The following is a 17420-nucleotide window of genomic DNA, read 5'->3' on the forward strand; positions in this document are numbered from 1 at the left end:
AAATCACTGGGTTGAAATAATAATGTGCACTCTGAGAATTTATTATATACCCCCAAACTGTTTTAAACCCTTCACAAATACCAAATCTTTTAATCATCACAACAACTAAACATGGACACTGAGGTACAAAGAGACAAAAAAAAAAAAAAGTCTTCAAAGGAATTCCCTGGCGGTCCAGTGGTTAGTACTCTACACTTCCATTGTAGAGGGCACAGGTTCGATCCCTGAGGGGAATTAAGATCCCACAAGCCATGTGGTGGGCCTTCCCTGCTGGCTCAGTTGTAAAGAATCTGCCTGCCAATACAGGAGACCCAGGTTCTGTCCCTGGGTCAGGAAGATTCCCCAGAGAAGGAAATGGCAACCCACTCCAGTATTCTTACCTGGGAAATCCCATGGACAGAAGAGCCTGGTGAGCTGCAGTCCATGAGGTCACAAAAAGTTGGACACGATTTGGTGACTGGAACAAAGCCATGTGGTATAGCCAAAAATTAAAAATAAATAATTTTTTATCTTTAAAAAAGTCTTCAAATCACACTACTCATACCTGGCAGATTTAGGATTTGAACACAGAGGGGCCAAAGCACGTGCTTCTAGCCATGGTGCTGCTGTGTGTCTCAGCGTCCAGGCTGTGGGGAACGGAGAGACTTGGATTCTGGCTCTCATTGTGGTGTGTGGTCCTGGGCAGGTCACTTGACCTGTCTGTGCCCTGGTTTCCTTGTCCTCCCAAGGCGCATGCTCACAGTATCTGCTGTGTTGAGCTGTAACGACGATTTCATGAATTAGGCAGATTCAGATCCCCGGCTCCACAAGTCCTTAGGCAGCTCCCAGTCCATCCCCAGCTGCAGCTTAGGGTTCCTGGGCTGGCTGGTGATGTCCTTTTCTGCCGAAAGGCGTTCTCATGCCACTGCGGGGTGTTCAGGTGTCCTGGTCCTCTCGGGGCTGTTTAGAGGCATGTTCTACATGGCTCCTCAGAGAGACACCAGGGAGATCTGCTCATGAACATGCTGTCTGGTCCGTTCAGGTTGCTCTAACAGAATACCATAGACTGGGTGGCTTAAACAGCAGACTTTGTTCCTCACAGTTCTGGAGTTTGGGAAGTCCAAGACCAAGGTGCTGCAGACTCAGTGTCTGGTGAGGGCTCTCTTCCGGACTTGCAGAAGGCCACCCTCTTGCAGTGTTTGCACGTATAGTCCCACCATGGAGAGCTCCTTGCTACAGACCTCATCTAAACCTGCCTACCCATCCAAAGCCCACTTCCTATACCATCCTACTGGGGGTTAGGGTTTCAACCTATGAATTTGGGGGGTGGTGGGGGGGGTGCGGCACACAAATGTTCAGTCCGTCACAGACCTCTAATTGTCTTCATCCCTGCTTTTTGCTCTCTCCTAAATTTCTGCTTCCCAGAATCAGCTCCCACATTTTGCATGCTCAATCACTAAATCGTGTCCAACTCTATGATCCCATGGACTATCGTCCGCCAAGTTCATTTGTTCATGGGATTTCCCAGGCAAGAACACTGGAGTGGCTTGCTATTTCCTTCTCCAGGGGATCTTCCTAACCCAGGGATCGAACCAGGGTCTCCTGAATTGCAGGCAGAGTCTTTACCACTAAGCCACCAGGGAAGCCCTAAACCACCTACATCTATTTTCTGATGTCAAGATTTGCTTTTGGGGAAACTAAGATAAAAGACATGTACAAACCATGTTAACTATTTAGTCCAATGACTGGCAGCCAGTCCAGTACTCTTGCCTGAAGAATCCCCATGGACAGAGGAGCCTGGTGGGCTACAGTCCAGGCATCACAAAGAATCAAAACTGGCTGAGTGGCTAAGCACAGCACTGGCGTGTATAGTAATAACAACTATAACCATAGAAGTACTCACAGAGAGTGCTCCTTGTATTTATTTATTTTTGGCTGCCCTGGGTCTTCACTGCAGCGTGCAGGCTCTTGTAGCAGAGCACAGCCTCTAGAGCACGGGCACAGTAATCGTGGCACATGGGCTTGGTTGTCCTACTGCGTGTGGGATCTTCCTGGACTAGGGATCAAACCCACGTCCCCTGCACTGGCAGACTGGCTCCTAACTACTTGACCACCCAGGAAGTTCTGAGAGTGTTTCTTAAACGTCAGGCCTTTTATACATTTTAACTTATTTAATCTGCATTGATAAATGTAGGTGCTATTGGCTTCTCATTATTATTATTTACCTCTAATCTCCCTAGCTCCTCACAAAAGTAATATTCACCTCGAGTTATTTTTCTCTCCTCTGTTGTATTTTATATCACCCTTCTTAATCACTGTTATAGCACCTATGGATCGGAATGTATCTCATCCATTTATTTGTTCCCATGTGGATGGCTTATCTCCCTCACTCAGGGCTGAATGATGAATTTCCCTGCTCTCATGCATTTTTGCCTTTGTGAGCTTCTCTCTTCTATCACAGTAATATCAACATTAGAAATTGTTTTTGATGTCACTTTAAATACTTAAGCATTTTATTTTTCTTTCTGCATAGGTAAAAGTCAATTTTCATGGCCTAAAATTTTCTTTTTTTTTTTTGCATCAGCTAACCCCGGACTCCCAATCCATCCTTCCCCTCCCCTCCCTCCGCCTTGACAACTACGAGTCTGCCCTCTATGTCTGTGAGACTATTTCTGCTTCATCAATAGATTCATTTGTATCATATTTTAGATTCTACATATAAACAATAAGGCCCTACTGTACAGCACAAGGAACTATATTCACTCTCCTGGGATAAACCATTTATCCAATGGTTTATAAACCATTATAAAAATTTATAAATATTTATATTTATAAATATAAACCATCTTTATGTTTATAAAGAATATAAAAAAGAATGCATATATGTATAACTGAATCACTTTGCTATACAGCAGAAATTAGCACTATAAATCAACTATTATTCAATTAAAAATAATTACTTGTAAAATATTTTTCTGATGAGAGAAAAATGAAAAAATTTCTATAACTTTTTTTCTTCTGCTTTTAAAGAACTGAAAACATTATGCCTAGTGGGTAAGCAGGTGCTTCCTGGGATGTAAACCCCATGAGAATAGGAATCACCTCTGTCCCTCTCTCAGCATGGCTCCCAGAGGCAAGCACCCCACCCCCTACCAACCCAGAGCTGGAATTGGACCCCCATCCTGGAATCCCTCCCTGGACAGGACTGTAGTAAGGCATCCTGGGAGACTCTATGCAAATAGGGCCTCCAGGCTCCACCCTCAGCTTGACTTTTATGGGGAGCAAAGCTTTGGCTCATTGTCACCCTGATCCTGTCCCTGGGACCTGATCCCTCAGGCGCTGGACAGTAAGAAACACGCCTGGTGGCCCCTGAAGCACGTGCTCCGTGCCTATCCTGGCAAGGATGGAGCTGCCGACTGATCCTCGCCCTCCTTCCCCGCCAAGTCCCTGGCAGAACTGTTGAATGGGGCTTTCATTTCCCTGACCCCGGGGTCATCTGTTCTTAGAAGGTGAAATATGGCGGCCTGGCGGAGGACAGAAGCCAGGGAGATAAGCGCCAGGGAGGAGCCTCCCGTCCAACAAGCCGTGACTAATGATGATTGGGACATGTTTGGTGGGGCAGAATTTATTTGGCTCCTGGTTACCTGGGGATTAACTCTTTGTAGGATCTCGTGCCCGGGCCTGGAGGTGCCTGGTGTACACACACAGGGCTCTAGAGCCTGTTCACCCAAGCATAGATAGGCTTTGGTGCAGAGCAGGCTTTCAAGAAATATTTGTGGTAGAGAAGGAGGAAAGGAGGGAGGAAGGAAAAGAGATGCACATATATTCTATAGCCTTAAGCTTTGAGCATGATAAAATCTGTTCACTTTTATCATATGCTTCCCGTGGGCCAGACACTGACGGCTGAATAATTTCGACACATCACATTTAACCCTCACGAATCTACCAAGCACATACTATTAGAGCAGCACATTTAACAGAGGAGCAAGTTGAGACTGGTGGATTATTTTGTATGCTTTAAAAATATATATATTTCTTTACAGCTGTGCTGGGTCTTTGTTGCTATATGAGCTACTCTCTAGTTGCAGCAAGCAGGTTTCTCATTGAAGTGGTTTCTCTTGTTGCAAAGCCCGCTCTAGACACATGGGCTTCATTCATTGCAGCATGTGGACTCAGTAGGTATGGCACAGGAGCCTAGTTGTTCCGAGGCATGTTGGATCCTTCTGTACCAGGGATCAAACCCATGTCTCCTGCATTGGTAGGCAGGTTCTTTACCACTGAGCCACCAGGGAAGCCCTGTATGCTTTGTTAAACCATGAAAAGGCAGAGTTGGGAGTGGTTATGTAACATGACAGTAACACAGTGGTCAAGTAACAGCACAGGGCTGGGGCTTGAATTGGGACTATGTATTTCTGCCTTCCATTCTTGAGCTCTGAGCCAAACTTTCTAGTGAAAACTCTGGAGTATTTCCACCTATTGCCTCAATCAGGGTTGCTGTACTTTCCTTTGTAGTAAACAACCTCAAAATCCCAGGAGTGTACAACAAACATTTACCTTCAGACTTGTGGGTCTGTAGGTTGGCTGTGACTTGGCTGGGTCAGGCTGGGCTCAAGACTTCCTACTGAAATCAGCGTTTTTCTACCCAGGCTCACGCTAAAGGGCCAGCTGTGACTTGAAACATACCTTCTTCTTGGTGGAACCTAAGAAAACAAATCCAACCAGAGACCCGTCTAATGCATTTGCTCCGCCCACATCCCCTAGCATCCCATTGGCCAAAGCAAGTTACGTGGTCAAAGTCAAGGGGTGGGCCTTCCTCTCTCCGCCATGATGCCAGGGGAAGGATGTGGGAAGTACAGTTCTGTGTTATTGAGAGAGTGAAGAATGGGGACTAACCGGTCGACATGTGCAGCATATAAGAACAAGTGAGCAATATTCGATGAGGTGGGAGCTGCAAAAATACAAAACACATGGTATTACCCCTGCCTTATTAACTTCCCTGGCTCTCTTTTTATATACAGATGCCTTCACAATTCACACCCAACAGAAAAACACACATGCAAGCACACACCGCCGCAAATGATTGTCCATCCTCTGACTGGCTGGCCCCTTTAAAGTCATGTGGGCGGGGAGTTAGTTTGCCTCCCCTCCACCATCACCACCACCACCACCACCACCACCAGGGGGGGTTTGGCGATGTCTGGAGACATTTGCGTTGTCGGGACTTGGGTGGGGTTATTGGCATGTAGTGGGCTGAGACTAGAGATGCTAGCAGCACCCTCCCTGGCAAGGGTCAGTCCCCTACGACGAAGTTATGTGCTCCCCAAATGCCAGTAGAGCCAAGGCTGAGAAACTCCGCTGTCGAATATAGCAATTAACCCAACCTGGTGCCTGGAAATCCTGTTAAAAATACAGATTCCAGGGGCCCCAGTGTAGACGCCTTGATTCAGAAGGGCTGGGATGTGTCCCCTTGGACTCTGTATTTCCGAATACAGAATCGCTCACTGATCAGAGCCTGGAAGCGGCTTCTTTAGGTCCTTGTTATGCCTGGACGGAACCCAGAACCAAAGAGGACTTGAGGATTTAAACAGAGTCCTTTTTTGAGCACTTCTTAACGTTACCCACGCCAGAAACCCGGCAAATGTTCGCTACCCAGCCGGCCCACGGTTCCCGGTGTTCACCCACGAATCAAATCTCCAAACAGCCCGGGCAAGCTACAATTTCTCCTGCTTCTCTGCCTTTCACTTTTAAAACCAGGAGGAATTTGGGGGAAATGTAATCCATATGTTTCAGAATCATTTACACTTAAATCATGAAAGTACTGCCGTGGTTTTTAAGAGCTATTTGATGTCCAAAACACCTTATGAGGATTTTCAAAATAAGCTTTTTAAAGTCTCTCTCTACTTTCAGTTGGATTGCTCCCTGGGTAAGTGAATTCAAATGATATGAAGCCGGGGGAGGGAAGGAGGGCTGCTGGAAACCCCAGACCAGGAACTTGAAGGAAATTTGACACTCAACAAATCAGGTCTTCTGGTGTCACCTAAAGCATCCATTTCAAGCAATAAAATCGATCTTATTTTTCCTGATGATTATGGATTCAAGCGGTCACTCACTGAGGTCTTTAGACATCTTCCTTCTCATTTAGTGCCTCACTGTTCCTCAGGTTCCATTTTTAAACCATTGCCACTCACTCTAAATGGAGATCCAATTCCTCCTTCCAGTGGGCTTGTTATTTCTAAATCACAACCCCATTCTGCTGCCAACATCACATGTCACTCTTCTCTCTTCACCCCAGGGGGACCGGGGTGGGAGGCTGAATCCTAAAACTGACTATCTACTCGCTTACAGCACAGGTGGGCCTGCCCATTTGGAAAAGCCATTTGGCAAAATATCTAATCCGAGACATGCTCATTCACCACAACTCTGCTGTCAAGGATTGAGCCCAGGGAAATAATCCTAGGGGTGAAGGGAGACATAGCTACACCTGGAAATATTCAGCATCGTTGATCACAGAGAAAAAAGGGAAAACAACCTACCAGAATAAAAATAGCAAGTGGGTTCATTCAGTGATGGTTTCTCTGCTTAAAAGGCAACATGAACACTGATGGATATTCAGTTTGCATGCTGGCCATAGAAAAGGGAAGAGAATGAACACTGTTTGTCAGCTAAGAGGAGCTGAATTATAGGTACCCCAGGAAATTCTTAGGAATGTGTTGGAATTAACTGGACAAAGGGAAGAGGGAAAGATATTTCAGCCAGGTGGGATAACATAAGCGGAGGAGAGGTGAGTGGAAAAAGGCTCGTAATTTAGTGCTCATGGAACTCAAGCTCCAGGCAGTGAGGAGAGAACTCTGAGGTCAGAGAAGGGACAGAGGGCAGAGCGTGGGGTCCCCATGGCCACCTGGAGCAACCTGGACTTTAGCCTGGAGGCAGTGAGAAGCCACTGAACCTGTTTGAACTGGGAAGGAACACCACTGAATCTACACTCTTATGAAATGGCTGTGGCCCCAGCATGGAGGCCAGGTGGGAAAAGATGGGGAGGAGACTAAGAGCCTTCACTGGAGACTTTTTAAGTGGTGCCCGAAAGAGATGCTGGACGCCATGAGGAGTCAGGTTAGCATTCATTCATTCTGCCATCAGTCATTATGTTATCAGCAGAGGTGGGATTTGTTAGACTCACGTCTATAGGGGAGAGTGGCCGAACCTTATGACTAACAGGGCATGGGGAGAGAGGCAGAGGGATGGGATGGTTCTGGAATCTCTGGTTCAAACTTTTAGGTGGGTGCTGGTGTCATGCGCTGAGCTAGAGGTAAAGGAGGGTGGGACGAATTTGGGGAAAGACATTGAGTTCAACTTGGGGCCACGTGGGCTAAGATGAAGATGCCCAGCCAGAAGCTGGCTGTTCAAGCCTGCAGCCATAGGACCAGGTGTGGGCAGAGAGACCCACAGAAGAAGTGACACTTTCTGGTTGTGTTGGAAACCACGAGAGGGAATGAGCTCACCTGGGAGGGGTTGTGCTGGGAAGGACAGGACCAGAGATACCCTAGGGCAAGTTTTTATCAAAATGGCATAAAAAGCCTGTAGGTCCATTAAAAAGGCGCGGAGGGGCCGTGGTGGGGGAGGCGGGTGGTAGAATTTTTCAAAGAGAAATTGCTAAGCAGGTGCTCTCTCTGGTCTCCTAGCTGGATGCGTGTGAGGACATCTATGCAAATCACACAGTGGGGAGAAAAGAAAAGCAGAGATGAGCTAGGCAAGGATTTCAGTGAAAATATAATTGAAAGGGAAGCTGTGGACATGGATAAGACAGTGTCCCTGGAAGGAGCAGCAGGGACAGAGGATTATGGCACAATGGGAGACATGGACAGGTGAGAGAGGAAGAAGAAGAGGGTGGGAGATAGGGCTTTATGAATGAATAAACCAAGAAAGGAAAAGAGAATAACAAATGCTGGAGAGAGTGTGTTATGTGATAGCCCACTGCTGATAACCACTCCTATCCTGTTGGTGGGAATGTGGATTGGTGCAGCCACTATGGAAAACAATATAGAGGTGCCTTTAAAAACTAAAAATAGAACTACCACATGATCCAATACTCCTGGGCATATACTTGGACAAAATGTTCATTTGAAAAGATACATGCATCCCAGGGTTCATTGCAGCACCATTCATAATAGCTAAGACATGGAAGCCACCTAAGTTGACAGAGGAATGGATAAAGAACACGTGGTATGTATATACAATGGAATAGTACTCAGCCACAAAAGAAGCATGGAATAATGCCATTTGTAGCGGCACAGATGGACCTAGAAATTATCATACTAAGCGAAGTAAGGCAGAAAAAGAAAGACAAATACCATATGGTATTTGCAGAATCTAAAATATGACACAAATGAACATAATTACAAAAGAGGAACAGACTCACAGACATAGAAAATAAACTTATGGTTACCAAAAGGGAAAGCGGGTGGGGAGAGATTAATTACAGGCTTAGGATTAGCAAATACATATTACTATATATAGAATAAACAGCAAGGTCCTACGGTATAGCACAGGGAACTGGTTGGCCAAAAAGTTCATTCAGATTTTTGTATACGATGGTTCCGAAAAAACCCAGAGGAACTTTTTGGCCAATCATACATTCAATATCCTGTGATAAACCATAATAAAGAAGAATATGAAAAAGAATATATGTATGTATAACTGAATCAGTTTGCTGTACACCAGAAACTTAACACAACATTATAAATTAAGTACACTTCAATTGTTTTAAAAGACTGTAAGAGATGCAGGACCTGGGACTTTTCTTCTGCGATCCTCTCCTGCCAAGAAGGGTGGTGTAAAGTCCAGCTGATCTGAGATGAGGGGGTCCCCAGGGACCTGATAGGAGTGAGCCGGGTGGGGAGTGGCCACAAGCAACCAGGAGCCGCGCCGTTCTTGCCCGCCTTTCAGAACCCAACACGGCTCCAGCAGTCTGCTCCATCTGCCTGCGGTGTCAGCACCCGGAGCTCACGTTGAAGTCTAATGGCCTCGGATCTCCAGCAGGGCTGCCTCTTGGGAGATGAAGTGGGTTCATTCCAGGTGGCCCAGTCTCCTGATGGGAATAGAGTGTGCAGATTTGAGTTCTAAAGAAAGAAGGATTTTAAAGACATCCAGTGGTGTTACAGAAAGGACAGCTTTACTAGGGGGTGAGCGCCTTGTGCCCGGAGGAATTTAAGCTGATGCTGGGTGAGCGCTGAGCATAGCTGTTGTGGAGTGGATTCCTTAGCACCTGAGGACAGTCTACCTTTTGTTTTCACATTTTTGCATTGTGCTTAGTATGTAGTGAGCACTCAGTAAACACTAGCTATTATGGTGCTTTCGAACTGTGCTGGAAAAGGCTCTTGAGAGTCCCTTGGACTGCAAGATCAAATGAGTCAATCCTAAAGGAAATTAACCCTGAATATTCACTGGAAGGACAGAGGCTGAAGCTGAAAGTCCAATACTTTGGCCACCTGATGCGAAAAGCTGACTCATTGGAAAAAACCGTGATACTGGGAAAGACGACGGCTAAAAGAGAAGAAGTGCAACCAAGGATGAAATGGTTAGACAGCATCTCGGACCCAATGGTCACGAATTTGAGCAAACTTCAAAAGATAGTGGAGGACAAAGGAGCCTGGCATGCTATAGTCCATGAGGTCACAGAGAGCTGGACACAACTTAGCAACTGAACAACATTATTATTGTTAACATTCTCATATAGTTAAGTGTTCAACTTGAAATTACCGTAGGTCAGTAGATACCGTAAGTGGTGAGTAATGGGAACTCCTTAACCTGTACGATGGATATCCCACCAGCAGTCCTGCAATACCAAAAGGTATTCTGATTTTCTAAGATAATCCAGAAATCCAGATTATAGGTGAGATTTTTAAATATCGCTTCCAAGAACACTGTGCAGGTCAGGTCTGCCTATGGCCCCCATTTGCAACGTCTGAGCTAATGACTATCTGGTCTGTGCTTTCCCTACCTGCCCGGTGTGTGACCTCCAGTAAGTTACTTAACCTATCTGTGCTGGGTTTCTTTAGCCATGAGATGGAATACTCACAACTTGTGCCCCAGGGTCGTTGTGAGGCTTAAATTAGATAATGCAGTCCAAGCCTCCATGGGGTGTCCACACATGGGAAGACTTAGGAAGTGATAATTGTTGTTGCTGCTATTGATTTTTCCTGTGTTCAACTCATGTTTTATGTTCCAGGCAGAGGGATTTCGTGGCAAATAGCCCACCCACACCCCATGCTGAGATCTGGTCTTTTCCAAGCGTGTTGCCCTGGATCTCAGCCGGCAGCTTCTTCCTATTACAGGCGTGCCGAGTGATTGCTGGCTTTATACGTACCTGGTGACAACTTTAACCTGGCTGCTGGGGATTTAGGGAGGGGCAACAGAGGCATGAAGGGAGCTGTTTGGGAAGAGCTGAGTGTTGAAACCTTAGTCCCAAGAAGGTGGAGACGGGAAGAGAAAGGGGCCCTCATGGCTCCGCTGCTTCCCCGGGGCCTGTGGGCTCCACAGGGAGCGCATTTCTGCTTATGCTATTAATTGGTGTTGGGGGCATATTGTCAAATACTCGTCTGGCTCTCTGGGAACCCACATTTGCATGTGTGTGTGAACCAGCTGGGAATTGTGTTCAAATGCTGATGCTAACTTCCCAGTTGGGTGGGGCCCAAGATTTTGCATTTCTAATGAGCAGGAGATGTGGGTTCAAGCCCTGGGTGGGGAAGATCCCCTGGAGAAGGAAATGGCAACCCTCTCCAGTATTCTTGCCTGGAAAATTCCTTGGACAGAAGAGCCTGGTGGGCTACAGTCCATGGAATCTCAAAGAATCAAACATGAACTGAGCAACTGAGCACACACACAGCGCAATCTGGGATCAGCGTGACCCATAAACCCCCTAAAATCAAACGCAAAAGTTTATGCATATGTGTTTTTCCCAAGGAGCGGGTTGATCGCTTTTGTTCAGATTCTCAAAGAGACTCATAAATAGAAAAAAAAAAATTGAAAACCTCTGCCATGCACCCTTTCTGTCTGCCTATCTCCTTTCTCCCCTCTCCCCACTCCCCTCCCTCTCTCCCTGGTTCCACCCAGATACAGTATGGTGATCCTGAAATGAGGCGAAATGAGATCCCTCTAGAGAAGTCCCAGGACATCTTCCTGCAAGGTGGAGACTCAGGAGAGCTCGTGGCTGTGGTCCCCTCTGGAGAGGGGCCTCTGTTAGAGACTGCAGCTGCCAGGATAAGGGTGAAGGCAGGCACAAGTTGTTGACTCTTCTCCTGCCCAGCAATCTACCTGGATACCCGGGTGGCATTAATCCACATCCATGGGTACAGCATCCCTTCCCTGGCTCTCTCCTCCCATCTCACTCTTGAGCAATGAGAAGCCTAATCTCACTCTATGGGAAATCTCCAAACATTGGGGACTCTATATCCATTTTTCACTCTTGACTTTGCAGCTGGGGTAACGGAGGCTCAGAGTTGGGAAGGAGGATCTTTAGCAACCCTACAGTGGGTGGTGGGTGTGCTGCATCGGATCTCAACCCCACTAAAGCCAGCCTAGCACTGTTTCCACCTTTCTCAACTCCGTCTCACCCAGACTTACCCTGACTATGCTTTTATCAACCAGGAATAAAGGCAAATCTGCCAATCCACCATCAATCCCTGGCTAGGATCCAGAAGATTTTAATGTCATGAACTGCTTTAATGTATTCCTTTAAAAATCAAAAAAGCCCCAAAGCTCTCTCTCCAGTGTCACCCACTGGACAGTCGGCAGGCTTTATCTGCCAGCACTTAAAAAGAACAAAAAAAAAGAAGAAGAAGGGAAGATATTGCCGCTGAAGAAGAATCCGAGGCCCCCGGAATCTTAACAAGGCAGCTCTGTTTCTTATCATCTTCAAAAAGCCTTTATTAAGCCTCTCTGGGCCCATGTGGCTGAGCGAGGCACTTTACAGAATCAGATCAATCAGCGGTCCGTCAGCGAACGTGTACAGTGCACCTACTGTGGGAAACTGGCAATGTGGGGGGTATTGGGGCAGGAAGGTGTGACCCCTGACCTCACGCGAGGGATGCCCAGAATCTGTACGCCTGAGAGGCCACCTAATCCAAGTTAAGGTGGGACAATCACTGGACATTGTCGGGAAGTAGAACGGGAAAAAGTGCCCTCTTGGTTGGAAGAGGACAGAGATTTGAACCCCAAGGTAATGAAAGCCCCCAGCATCCCCTCACTGGAGGGTTGCTGTTTTTATCAGCTCTGTCTCTTTCAGGCTCCTTGACCATAAGGTATCCTCAGCACCCATCGGAGAAGCCTGGTGCTGAGAAATGTCTCCCAAACAGAAGCCCAGTGTGCAAGGCCAGAGGAAAACATTGAATTAAAATACAGATTAGTGGTTACCACAGAGGGAGGGGGCTGAGGGGTGAACAAAGCGGGTGAAGGGCGTCAACTCTATTGTGTGGATGGTAACTAGACTTGTGGTAGTGGTTGCTATGTTGTATATACAGATGCTGAATTATAATGCTGTACACCTGAAACTTACAAGAAAAAAAAATTGTATAGCCAAATAAAAAAAACCTGAATCCGAGAAATAAAGTACTAGAATAACTTACATCTGCTCAATGATTCGGATATTCAGAACACACTCAACAGTGCTCACCTAAGGCAGATGTTGTCTGCGTTTTTCACCTGAGGAAACGGAGGTTCAGAGAAGTCACCCGACTTGCATAAGGTCCCATAGAGAGGAAAAGAGCTGACAATAAGTCTGTGTGTGTGCTCAGCTGTCTGACTCTATGCAACCCCACGGACTGTAGCCTGCCAGGCTCCTCTGTCCATGGGATTTTCCAGGCAAGAATACTGGAGTGGGCTGCCATTTTCTCCTTCAGGGAATCTTCCCGACCCAGGGATCAAACTCGGGTCTTCCGGCATCTCCTGCACTGGCGGGTGGATTCTTTACCACTGCATCACCTGGGAAGCCCATGGTCTGTACGACATTTATTGAGCATCTATGCTGTGCCTGGTAGGGTTTTAGACTGCAAACCTATTGAGATAGGAGATAGAGATTATTTTGTGTATTATTTTATCCACAGCATCCTGCTTTTTTATAGCACCTGGCATGTCGTAGCTGCAGTCAAGGTGTCTTCCAGGCCGTGTTCTCATCTGGAGTCTTGGCTGGGGAAGAATCTGCTTCCAAGACCACTGAAGTTGTTGGAAGAATTTATTTCCTGCAGTTGAATGACAGATTGCTTCATAAAGGTTGGCGTAAGAGAGGATCTGACTCAGGCAGGACCCAGTCCTTGTTTTAAAAGTTTTCACCATATTAAGCCAGGCCCACCCAGGAATCTCTCTCTGTGTTAACTCAAAAATGCATAAATTTAGCATTGTAATCTACAGAATTCCTTCATCTTTCCCATAGTCTATTGGCCAGAAGCAAGTCATAGGGTAACACCCAACATTCAGGAGGAAGGGATTAAATGAACCCCAGGGCTTAAGAGTCATGGGGGGGCCACCCTTGGGTCTGTCTGCCACAGTGCTGACAGTTATCTGTTGAATAATTAACTGAGTGAATATAAAATTAGTATATTATATATAATAATACAATATAAAAATATTCTTATTTTGAATACATGAGTGAATACATGAATGAGTAAATGACTCTATTAATGACTTCATAAATACTAAAGACACAAATATGAACTAGATCATCATCTGGCTCTAAATATTGCATTCTTTCTCTACAACACACCACTGACCTCATTCCCAGGGGCGCCTTTTAGCTTTGAGATCCTGAATTCTGTGACCCAATGTCTGTTCCCTCCTGCCTAAGCCACCAGTACCCAGCAAGCAGGGAACAAGTACCCCAAACAAAGAAGCCACAAAGAAGCAGGAAACCTATGCATCGCGCAGCAGCCTCCGCGCTGGAAACCCTGCTGAAGTGCAGACAGCACTTTTATGTTAGTAGAATGGTGGTAATGGGGACACATTTTTAATAAATATTGGCAGCAGCGGGGTGTCCGGTAGGAGCTGCTTCCTCACACTCACACTCGGTCTTGATTACTGACCTGAAGCCGCCTCTCCTGGGAACTGTAAGTTATGTCTTTCCTGGAATTTTGAAAACCATTCCAAGCTCTGATGTGGTTCTCAGCTCTCTCAATGAGAAGCCAAAAGATTTTTTTTTTTTTTAATTTTAGGAGGGGAGAGGATGGAATGTTGGCCCAACGTGAAATACATAGAATTAAGCATCTGGGTATACAGAGATCTGATAGATTGATATGAATGGCTAACACTCGCCAGCACTTGTCACTGCAGGGCATTTTCTAAGTACTTTATGTACACTGAGTCATCTCAGCTTCTCATCAGCTCTGATGTTGGTGCTATCACTGTTCCCATTGTCTCTCTGAAGAAACGGAGGCACAGGAAAGGTGAGGTAATGACCTGGGACCATCTGCTTCCTCAGTGACAGAACCAAGATCCAACACCAGGCAGCTGAGAGGCTGTTTGCTGCTGCTGTCATTGGGGAGGTGTTGGCTGAGGTACTGGCTTGTCTGCTTCTAAATCAGGAGAAGAAATCACTGTCAAAACAAGCTGCAGAATCATGTCCTAGCTCCACCACCAACTGGATGTGTGACCTCCGAGGGTCTGTTCAACCTCTTTGTGCTTTAATTTTCTCATCCATAAAATGGGAACAAATCAGTCCCACCTCACAAGAGTCCCATGAGGCTTGAAGAACATATGAAAATATGGGGATGTGCCTGGAATGTGGTCCCTTCCTCCCTCCCTCCCTCCCTCCTTTCCAGCAGCCACCCACCCACTCACTCACCCACCCACCCATCCACTAACTTATCCATCCATCTAGCCATCCTATCAACCATCCATCCATCCATCTATCCATCCAGTCAACCATCCATCCAGTCAACCACCCCTCCATCCACACATACATGCATACATCCTCTCCTCTTCCCCGCCTTTGTGCCTGTGTCAGTGGTTCTGACCGCCACCATTTCCTATTTTGGACTCTAAAATTCACCCCTTACACTTGAAGACAAATTTTCTGACCCAAGTCCCCGCAGCCCCTCAGGACACAGCTGACATGTTCTGCCTATCCTTAATCTGAACAGCATTAAGAACCACCTAGTCCCAAGATCCAGGATACAGCTTCTCTTCCAGATTTGGGGTTGAGGTCCCCACAGCTTCCATCCATGCCCCTCTGATTTCTCTGGACTTCCTCCCAGCATCTGGCCGCTCCTTCCCCATCTGCTGTGTGGGTCACTTTCCTCTGCTCCTTCCTTGGCTGCGGATGCTCCTCAGGCGTCTCTCTTGGCTTCCTCCTCATTGTGCATGTTGGGGCTGGACTATTCCCACCACACTCCTGACCATCTGTGCTGGGGATCTTCTCCATCCTCACCTCCAGATCCAGACTCCACCCTGGACTCCTGCCCAGGAAACTGGCAGAAAGCTGGCCTGCCTGGATGTGTCAATAGGCCCCCTTGCCCTCTGACTTCAGGCTGGGAGTACCAGGAGGAGACTGGATGGGTAGGAGAGGGGGAGCACAGGGAGGCTGGGTTGTCTATTCCCTGCTGCTTCCTCCCTGCTGGCCTGTGGGCCAAATGGATCCCTCTTCCAAAGCCTCTGGCAGGTAGCCCCTCTTCCTTGGCCTCCGCTCTCTTCAGATCCTGGTAACCAACTCCATACACACCCCTTCAGGCCACAGGGCAGTGGGACATGTCAGCTTGGTTAGGCTGTGCGTGCATGCTAAGTCGTTTCAGTCGTGTCCGACTCTTTGTGACCCCATGGACTGTAGCCCGCCAGTCTTCTCTGTCTGTGGGATTCTCCAGGCAAGAATTCTGGAGTGGGTTGCCAGGCTCTCCTCCAGGAAATCTTCCTGACCCAGGGGCTGAACCCGCATCTCTTATGTCCTCTGGATTGGCAGGCAGATTCTTCACCGTGAGCGCTGCCTGGGAAGCCCTTGGCTAAGCTATAATTCCCTGTAACTCAGTCACAGGCTCATCTAGGTGTGGCTGTGAAGGTATTTTGTAGAGGAGGTTCATTTCTAAGATCAGTTGGCTTTAAGTAAAGGAGACCACCCTCTGTAATGTGAGTGGGCCTTGTCTAATCAGTTGAGAGGTTTTAAGAGCAAAAACTAAGATTTGCCTAAAAATTCTGCCCCAGAGCTAAAGCAGCTGTGCCTATCCAGAAGTTTCTAACTTGACCAATAGACTTCAGATTTCGCAGCCCCCAAAATAGTGTAAGTCAAGTCCTTGAAATTGAAAATTTAAAAAATTTTGTGTTGGCTCAGGTGGTAAAGAATCTGCCTACAACGCAGGAGACCTGGGTTCAGTCCCTGGGTGGGGAAGATCCCCTGGAGAAGGGAAGGGCCACCCACTCCAGTATTCTTGCCTGGAGAATTCCATGGACAGAGGATCCTGGCAGGCTACAGTCCATGGACTTGCAAAGAGTCGCGCATGACTGATTGACTAACACTTCCACATTTTCGCTTCAGATACATATATACACATACTATATATATGGTTGCTTGATTTCTTTTTTCCCTTCGCCACACCATGTGGCATAGAGGATCTTAGTTCCCCGAGCAGAGATCAAACCCGTACCCCCTGCCCTGGAAACACAGAGTCTTAAACATGGACCGCCAGGGAAGTCCCTGTGTACGCATTATTTGTATATCTAAATCTTATCACCTACCAGTTATGTTTCCCTGGAGAAGGCTTTCTGATGCAGGTGGTAAAGGCTCCCATGGGTGCCAGTCCCAGAGGGCTTCTTCGCTTCTTCATGGGTTTCCCTTCCGGCTCACATTCTTTTTTAAATTTATTTTTTAATGTTTTATTTTTATGCAGCTTTTTAATTGATGTATAGTTGATTTATAATGTTGTGTTAGTCTTCAGTTCAGTTCAGTTCAGTCGCTCAGTCGTGTCCAACTCTTTGCGACCCCATGAATCGCAGCACGCCAGGCCTCCCTGTCCATCACCAACTCCCGGAGTTCACTCAGATTCACGTCCATCGAGTCCGTGATGCCATCCAGCCATCTCATCCTCCGTCGTCCCCTTCTTCTCCTGCCCCCAATCCCTCCCAGCATCAAAGTATTTTCCAATGAGTCAACTCTTTGCATGAGGTGGCCAAAGTCTTGGAGTTTCAGCTTTAGCATCATTCCTTCCAAAGAAATCCCAGGGTTGATCTCCTTTAGAATGGACTGGTTGGATCTCCTTGCAGTCCGAGGGACTCTCAAGAGTCTTCTCCAACACCACAGTTCAAAAGCATCAATTCTTCGACACTCAGCCTTCTTCACAGTCCAACTCTCACATCCATACATGACCACTGGAAAAACCATAGCCTTGACTAGACGGACCTTAGTCGGCAAAGTAATGTCTCTGCTTTTGAATATGCTATCTAGGTTGGTCATAACTTTTCTTCCAAGGAGT

The sequence above is a fragment of the Capra hircus genome, chromosome 17 (assembly GCF_001704415.2).
Source record: "Capra hircus breed San Clemente chromosome 17, ASM170441v1, whole genome shotgun sequence".
NCBI classification, from domain to species: domain Eukaryota; kingdom Metazoa; phylum Chordata; class Mammalia; order Artiodactyla; family Bovidae; genus Capra; species Capra hircus.